Here is an 8199-nt window from a genome sequence, read left to right on the forward strand (position 1 = left end):
GAGAGAGAGAGAGAGAGAGAGAGAGAGAGAATCTTAAGCAGGTTCCACACTCAGCTCAGAGCCCAATGTGGGGCTTGATCCCATAACCCTGGCATCATGACTCTAGCTGAAACCAAGAGTTGGATGCTCAACTGACTGAGCCACCCAGGAGCCCCTGGTTGAGGTTTTAAAATGAGGAGGAGTGGTAAAGGCAGACCATTTCCACGCTGCTGGTGGGAGAGTAAGTGACACAGCCTTTCCAGAGGGCAGGTAATTTGGTAGGGGGCTTACCTTTCCACCCAGCTATCTCACAATGAGGCATTTATCTTAAGGAAATGGGCTTTCTGACCCCTCACTTATCTATTCACAAGAGTGTTCTTTTTTAAAAAAATTTTCTTAATGTTTATTATTTTTGAGAGACAGAGTATGAGCAGGGGAGGGGCAGAGAGAGAGAGGGAGACACAGAATCTGAAGCAGGCTCCAGGCTCCGAGCTGTCAGCACAGAGCCCGACACGGGGCTCGAACTCACACATTGCAAATTCATGACCTGAGCCAAAGTCGGACGCTTAACCGACTGAGCCACCCAGGCGCCCCACAAGGATGTTCTTAAACCCAGCTGTATACTGAATAGCAAAACACATTATCAATCTGGATTTATGATGAGGGGCCCCCCGACTCAAGACACTGCAACCCCTTCATCCCGAGGCTGGCAAATGTGCTGGTAAAGGGCAGACCTGGATGTCAGACGCACCTGCGTTGAAGACAGGGCTGTATCCTGACCTTGGGCAAAGCCTCAGTTTCCTGTGTGTAAAATGAGGATGATGATAATAGAATTTACCTCTTAGGGATGAAATGAGGATTCAAGTCTCAAAAACATGAGAAGCGCTTAGAATGGTGTGCAGGGAATGAATTCTGGCATTATCAATTATTATGTTATTATGGAGCTACTAAAACAGATGTACTTGAAGTCTATTAAATGACACTGGAAGATAGTCAAGATCAGTTATTAAGTGAAAAAAGGCAGTCGAGAAGGGACTCCATTTGTGTGTGTGTGTATAATTTATTTATTATATATCTATAATTTATTTTTTTCTTGATGCTTTAAAAACTGTCTAAAATTTTAACTTTATTTTTTTTTAGTTTATTTATTTATTTTGAGAGAGGGAGAGAGCATGAGCAGGGGAGGGGTGGAGAGAGAGACAGAATCCCAAGCAGGCTTCACAGAGTCAGTGCAGTGCCTGACGTGGGCCTTGAACTCACGAACCATAAGAACGTGACCTGAGCTGAAATCAAGAGTCGGAAGCTGAATGGACTGAGCCACCCTCATGCCCAAGTTTCCTAAAATTTTTAAAGAGACGTGGAAGACGCATATCTCACTGCAAGAGCTCAGAGCACCTCCCAGCCCATCATCCACTGGCCCGTGGGAACCCTTTCTGGGGGCTTCCCCAAGCAACAGGGCTCCAACCTATAGCCGTTTGGCTGTGACACAGAACGAACGCAGTGCAGGCTGCTGGGTCTAAAAACAGGCAGAAGGAGTCGAGTCTGATGCTCTGGCTCTTCTGGTTCTGATGGGGCTCCGCGGTCGACAGAGATCAAACACTGTTTAAAACCAGGCAGGGTTTTCTTTTGTCCCCAGCAGATCTAGACTTCTTGGTTCGCTGGCAGGGATAGAAGATGCTGAGCTCACCGTTCTGGACCTCTTGCCGGAGATTTCCAGTACTCTTGGGGAATCCCATCCCTGGGGCCTGTGGTGCCACTGAGCCTCCCCTAGTTTGGCCCACAGCCTCCTCTCTGGGAGACAGCGCTGCTCACAAGTCATGCGATCCATCGAGCTGCCAGTGGCCCCAGGAGGCCAGTTTCACTTCCAAAATGCCAAGGGAGGGCCCACACCTGTTGAGTTCATTCACTGCCAGCCTGAGCCACTCTGTCCGTTTTTTCTTTTGTGTGTGTGTGTGTGTGTGTGTGTGTGTGTGTGTGTGTGTGGTTTATATATTTATTAGGGTTAAAATTTGTGCATTACTGAAATATTTCATGTGGATTTGTGGCTTGGAGAGAATAGAATGGAACTAGGAGTCAGGAGACTTAGATTCTGCTTTATATAGTTGAGGAACATTTTTTTTTTCCTTTTTATATGTCTTTTAAAATTGAGGTATAACAGATACAGTAGGGAACACAGATTTTCAGTACACAGCTAGGTGGATTTTACATACCAACATGCTTCTAGAACCACCACAGAATTCAAGACAGACAGCGTTTCTCCCACCCCAACTGGCTCTCATGCTGCCTCCGAGTCAGTATCACCCCAGGGGTGACTCCTCCCCAGCCCCCATTACCACAGGTTAATGCTGCCTGTACTGACTCCCTGTAAATGAAATCAAACAGAATGTATGGTTCTGCCTGGCTTCCCAACATCATGTTGAGGAAATTCACCCGTTGTCTTGTGGGTAGGACTCAGTGTTCCTTTTTCATTGCTGCGCAGTATTCCACCACATGAACATCCTGCATTCAAACTTTCTTTTGCGGGTGGACGTGGGGCTTGTTTCCAGTTTGTGGCTATTGTGGATAATGCTGCTAAGGGCATTCCTGTACATGTCTTTTGGTGGACGTGAGCCCTTACTTTTTTACCATCATTTCTTGCACTAACAACTTCAGGAGTCTCATTACTGATAACCCAGCTTCTGGTCTTCCCCTCGATTAATCTGTGCTCTCCATTGCAGTCAGAGTGATCTTAAGTAGGATTGGGTGACTTAACTGCTGAAGGCTCCAAAGGCTTCAGATGCACCTGGAGCAAACCCCAGACTGTTTATTCTGGCCTACCTGGCTCCCTCCTGCCATTCCTGAATTTTCTGGAACCACTCTTCCTCTCCCTGGGCTGCAGTCCCCCAGGCCTTCTCTCAGTCCCTTGAATATGCTAATCCCATTTCCCTGCATGGTCCTTGGCACTAGCTGCTCCCTCCTTCTGCAATCCTGCCCCTGAAGCCTTCTCCTACCATTGATCCATTCTTCCCGCTTATGTCTCCTCTTCTGAGAGATCTGCCCTGACTGTCAGAAAGAGCCCTCATATCCATTTGTTCTTGGTAGTGTTTTCCATCCTCGAATCTTCTTGTCTTTCCCTCTCCATGAGAGCAGGGAACCTGTCCAAGTTGTTCACCAGCCTGGTACCTGGTATGTCATCTCTGCTTGTTTGATGTCAATGAACATTTGTTCAGTGAATGAATCAAGGCACCAGCCTTACACATCCAGATCCTTTTTGAAAACAATTTTTTAATGTTTATTTATTTTTGAGAGAGAGAGAGAGAGAGCACACGAGTGCAGGGGAGGGGCAGAGAGAGAGGGAGACAGAGAATCCAAAGCAGGTTCCAGGCTCCGAGCTGTCAGTGCAGAGCCCAACGCAGGGTTAAAACCCACGAACCATGAGATCATGACCTGAGACAAAGTCAGATGCTCCACCGACTGAGCCGCCCAGTTGCCCCTCCCAGATCCTTTTTTTTTTTAATTTTTTTTTAATGTTTTTATTTATTTTTGAGACCGAGAGAGACAGAGCATGAGCAGGGCAGGGGGAGAGAGAGAGGGAGACACAGAATCCGAAGCAGGCTCCAGGCTCTGAGCTGTCAGCACAGAGCCCGACGCGGGGCTCGAACTCACAGACCGTGAGATCATGACCCGAGCCGAAGTCGGACACTCAACCGACTGAGCCACCCAGGCGCCCCCCCAGATCCTTTTTTTAAAGGGAGGTGGTGTAGCTTAGTGTGATCAGACTTCCTGAGTTTGAGGCAAGTCTTTGCCTCTTCTAGCTGCGTGATCATAATCATCCCTACGTCCCTGTGCCTCAGTTTCTCCATCCAAAAGTAGGGATAGTGGGTTGTCACAGGGACCTGGGACCTACTGTTGTCATTTACAGAACATATGTTTTGCCACTTCCAGGGGAGTTGTGCTATCCCTATTTTATAAACATGAAGCAAAAAATTTTTATTGAGTACAGAAAATGAGGTCCAGAGACTGCTCGGACCACACAGGTAGCAAGTGGTAGCACTGAGACTTGAGCTCGAGTCTGGCTCCACAGCAGCACCCGTGCAGACTCCTGTGGAAAGCACCTACTCTGGGAGTGACACAGCTCTAGTCAGGTTGTGGCACCTAGAGTGTTCACGAGGTAACAGAATTCCGCCTCCATGTCAATAGCTCTTGCAGGTGTATAAAACAGTTCTGCTTGGTTAAGTCACTTGGTTCTCACAGAGGACCTGGGGGGCAGGACCAGGAGGGATTCTAGGTGATCCCAGGATTACAGGTAAGTGACCTGGGACTCTGTACTCACCCTGAGTCCCTCTTTGGCCCCCGGGCCCACTGCTGTCATGGCTGCCCGTAACCTCAGATCCTCTTGGTGGTGCTATCTGATGGTTTAAGCATTTTCACGTCTATTATCTGGTGGTCCCCCAGACTTCGGGCTTTTGCGTGCCACCTCATCATTCATCAACTCTGCTCACTTAGGGGCACCTGCGTGGTTCAGCCGGTTGAGTGTCCCACTTTGGCTCAGGTCATGATCTCTTGCAGTTCGTGGGTTCGAGCCCCGTGTCATGCTCTGTGCTGACAGCTCAGAGCCTGGATCCCGCTTTGGATTCTGTGTCTCCCTCTCTCACTCTGCCCCTCTCCTGTGCGTATTCTGTCATTCTCTGTCTCTCTCTCTCAAGAATAAACAAACATTAAAAAAGATTTTTAAAAATCCACTCACTTAAAAACCAAAGCAGAAAACAAAAAATAACCTGACCTAACCCTAAGCAACAGTTGTCAGTGAACTCCTGGTTAGATATTCAGTCAACAAACATTTAGTGAGCACCTGCTATATACCAGGCACTATTTGGGGGCACTGGGAGTACATCAATACACCAAAAGAGAAAACCCCTGATCTCATAGTGGTGGGAGACACACAATTAATGAATTAATAAATTTATACAATGTCAGGTGGTGATATGTGATTTGAGGTAAAATAAAGCAGAGGAAATAGAGATAAACAAAGTAACACACACACACACACACACACACACACACACACACACACTTTCCTGCTGCACATAAAATCAGCACACAACTGTTAGAATAAAAATGTCTCCCTTCATGTACCATCTAGATTTGCCTAATGATACCAGGTCCATGCAAAATACATACTGCCATTTGGAAAACCTTCAAACAACACCAGGAGAAAGACAGATCAGCCAAGACTGCCTCCTTTTTACTGAGGAAGAAACTGAGGCTGTGTGCAGACTCACACAGCCAGAATGTGCTAGAATAAGCCCTCTGGTTCCATCTGTTACCTCCATCATTTTTCAAACCAGATACAGATTGTACCCTGAGAAAGACTTTGAACCTGCATCTCCTCTAATTTCCCTGAGGGGCTGGGCCGTGCATCCATACCTGACTAGGTGCTCAGCCCCACCAGGCGTGGGCTGGGGGTGCCTCTAGCACCCTTGGAGAGCAGAAAGCGTTAGAATTGATCACCCTGTTGCCTTTGCTCCCCTGCCCAGGCTGCGTCACTGCCAGAGATAAACTGGCCGATATTTCAGGGAGATAGCATCTCTCTGGCCATTTCTCCTTAATAAGCTTCTAGTCATTGGGGATGGCGCAGACCTTATCTCCTTCTGCAGACGTGCTTACCTGCTTTCCAGCCCCTCACACAGTTGTATTCCCTGGGAAGCAAAATTCCACCCACCTGCTCAGGATTAAAAACAAAACAGGACCCCCCACCCTCAGAACAAGCATTTGTAACATGCTGTGTCTTCAGGGATGTGGCCTCCACTTCATGTCAAAATGTTTTCTTGCGATGTGAGGTATACAGGGATGAGCTTTACGCTCAGGTTTCAGTTGGGAAATATGAAGCTCAGAGAGGTCAGGGGACTTGCCTCAGGTTGTACAACATCGGTGGGGAATGGGCTTGAATTAAGGTAGGCAGGAGAAGCAGGAATCAAGAGTCCTGAGAGAGACTCAAATATGAATTTTGACTGCTTTGCTAGCTGTATTGCTCTTGAAAAAGCCACTTAAATTTTTTTGCACCTCTTGCATCACCTATGAAATGAGAATAACAGAAGTTGCTAAGACACACGGTTATTACGAAGTGTAAAAGAGCTGATATATTGAAAGTATATTCAGCATAGACTTTGGCACATAGTAGCTGTTCAGTAAATGGGGTTATTACTGCCGTTCTTCTAGTTTCCCTCTTACTCTAGGAAATGCCTAAGGTAACTTTCGCAGGCAGGGTTAATAAGACAGGACATGCAGCAGGTTCTTTTCTTAAAAACATTTTTTTTTAATGTTTATTTTTGAGAGAGACGGAGAGACAGAGTGTGAACAGGGGAGGGGCAGAGAGAGAGAGGGAGACACAGAATCTGAAGCAGGCTTCAGGCTCTGAGCTGTCAGCATAGAACCCGATGCGGGGCTGGAGCGCACAAACTGTGAGATCATGACCGGAGCCGAAGTCGGATGCTTAACCGACTGAGTCACCCAGGCGCCCCAGCAGGTTCATTTCTTGGTGCTCAGAGTGTGGTCTGTGCACCAGCAGCAGCATTATTGGGAGCTTGTTAGAAATGTGGTCCTGGGTCCTCCCCAGACCTGCTGACCCAGAAGCTGCATTTTAACAAGACATCCAGAGGATCCATGTACAACTTTAATGCACATCTGGATCTAGACATTCTTCTCAGCTTTCCTTGTGCATCAGGGTCCCCTGGGGGGTGTTGAAAAAACTTCAGATGTGTGGGCCCCTCTCCCACAGATTTTGAGCCATTGGTCTGGGCTAGAGTCTGGGTATCACTTTCTTTTTTGTGTGGAGTAGGGGGTAGAGGGGGTTAGGGGTGAACTTTATTTTCTTTTTCTTTCTTTTTTTTTTCCTTCTAGATTTAGATGAGTTTATTTTGGAGAGGAACCATTTTCTTTTTATTTTTCTACATCAGAAAAACATTATTTGAAAATAAGATACTTATTCTGAAAATTTCGGTCAAATGATATAAAAATTTATATGTATTTGCCATATGGCAAAATATTAATTGTTGTATCATCTCTGTGGAAAGAATATGGGTCTTCTTTTTTTTTCTTTTATTGAAGTATAATTAACATACAGTGTTCTATTAGTTTCAGGTGTACAGTATAATGATTCAGCAATTCTATACATTAGCGTGTTCACCATGCTAAGTGTAGGTACCATCTGTCACCAAACAATGTTATGATAGTCTTACTGACTGTATTCCCTATGCTGTACTTTTCATCTCCATGACTTATTTTATAAGTTGGCACCTCTGAATCCCCTTTGGGCATCATTATTTTAAAAAGTCTCTCAGGTAACTCTGATGCATAGCAAGAGTTGGGACTCCTGAGGGTGGTGGGGGCTGGCTTGCTTTGGAATTGGCCAGAATTAAGTTTGAAGCTAAGGCCTTTCCATGTCCTAGCTGTGTGACCTTAGGCAAGTTGTTTAACTTCTCTGGTTCTCAGTTTCTTCATTGTAACATGAGAAGAAGTATCCTCTGTCCTCCCTCTCTGGGTTGTTATGAGGATGAAATTAACAGTGATCACACACAACCACCTCGCAACAAGGTGAGCGTTCACTAAATGTGAATGCACTCACTCTCTTCTGGGATTCCCACTGTGCCAAGCCCAGACATGCTATACTGTTACTGCTATCAGTATTAATGTGATTAGTAGCAGTGCTATTATCTTTAAGAAAGATGGGGTGCATGGCAGGAAATATCTGTGGATGGATTGACAAAATAGCCCTGGCAAGGTCAAGGAACTAACAGTCTTTATCATGTGCTAACTATGCACTGGGCACTGCTGAAGCACCTTGTAAAAGAAGTTTAAAAATTAAAGTCACACGCATACTTCATTTATTTTATTTATTTTTAATTTTTTAATGTTTATTTTATTAATTTTTTTTAACGTTTATTTTTGAGGGAGAGAGAGAGAGAGAGAGAGAGAGAGAGAGAGCACGCAAGCAGGGGAGGGGGAGAGAGTGAGGGAGACACAGAATCCGAAGCAGGCTCCAGGCTCTGAGCTGTCAGCACAGAGCCCAGCGCGGGGCTCGAATCCATGAACTATGAGATCATGACCTCAGCTGAAGTCGGACACTTAACCAACTGAGCCACCCAGGTGCCCCTATTTATTTTTGAAGGAGAGAGACAGAGTGTGAGCTGGGAGGGGCAGAAGAGAGGGAGACACAGAATCTGAAGCAGGCTCCAGGCTCCG

Source organism: Puma concolor, chromosome D3 (assembly GCF_028749965.1).
Source record: "Puma concolor isolate L17-30 chromosome D3, mPumCon1.1.hap2, whole genome shotgun sequence".
In the NCBI taxonomy this organism is placed as follows: Eukaryota; Metazoa; Chordata; class Mammalia; order Carnivora; family Felidae; genus Puma; species Puma concolor.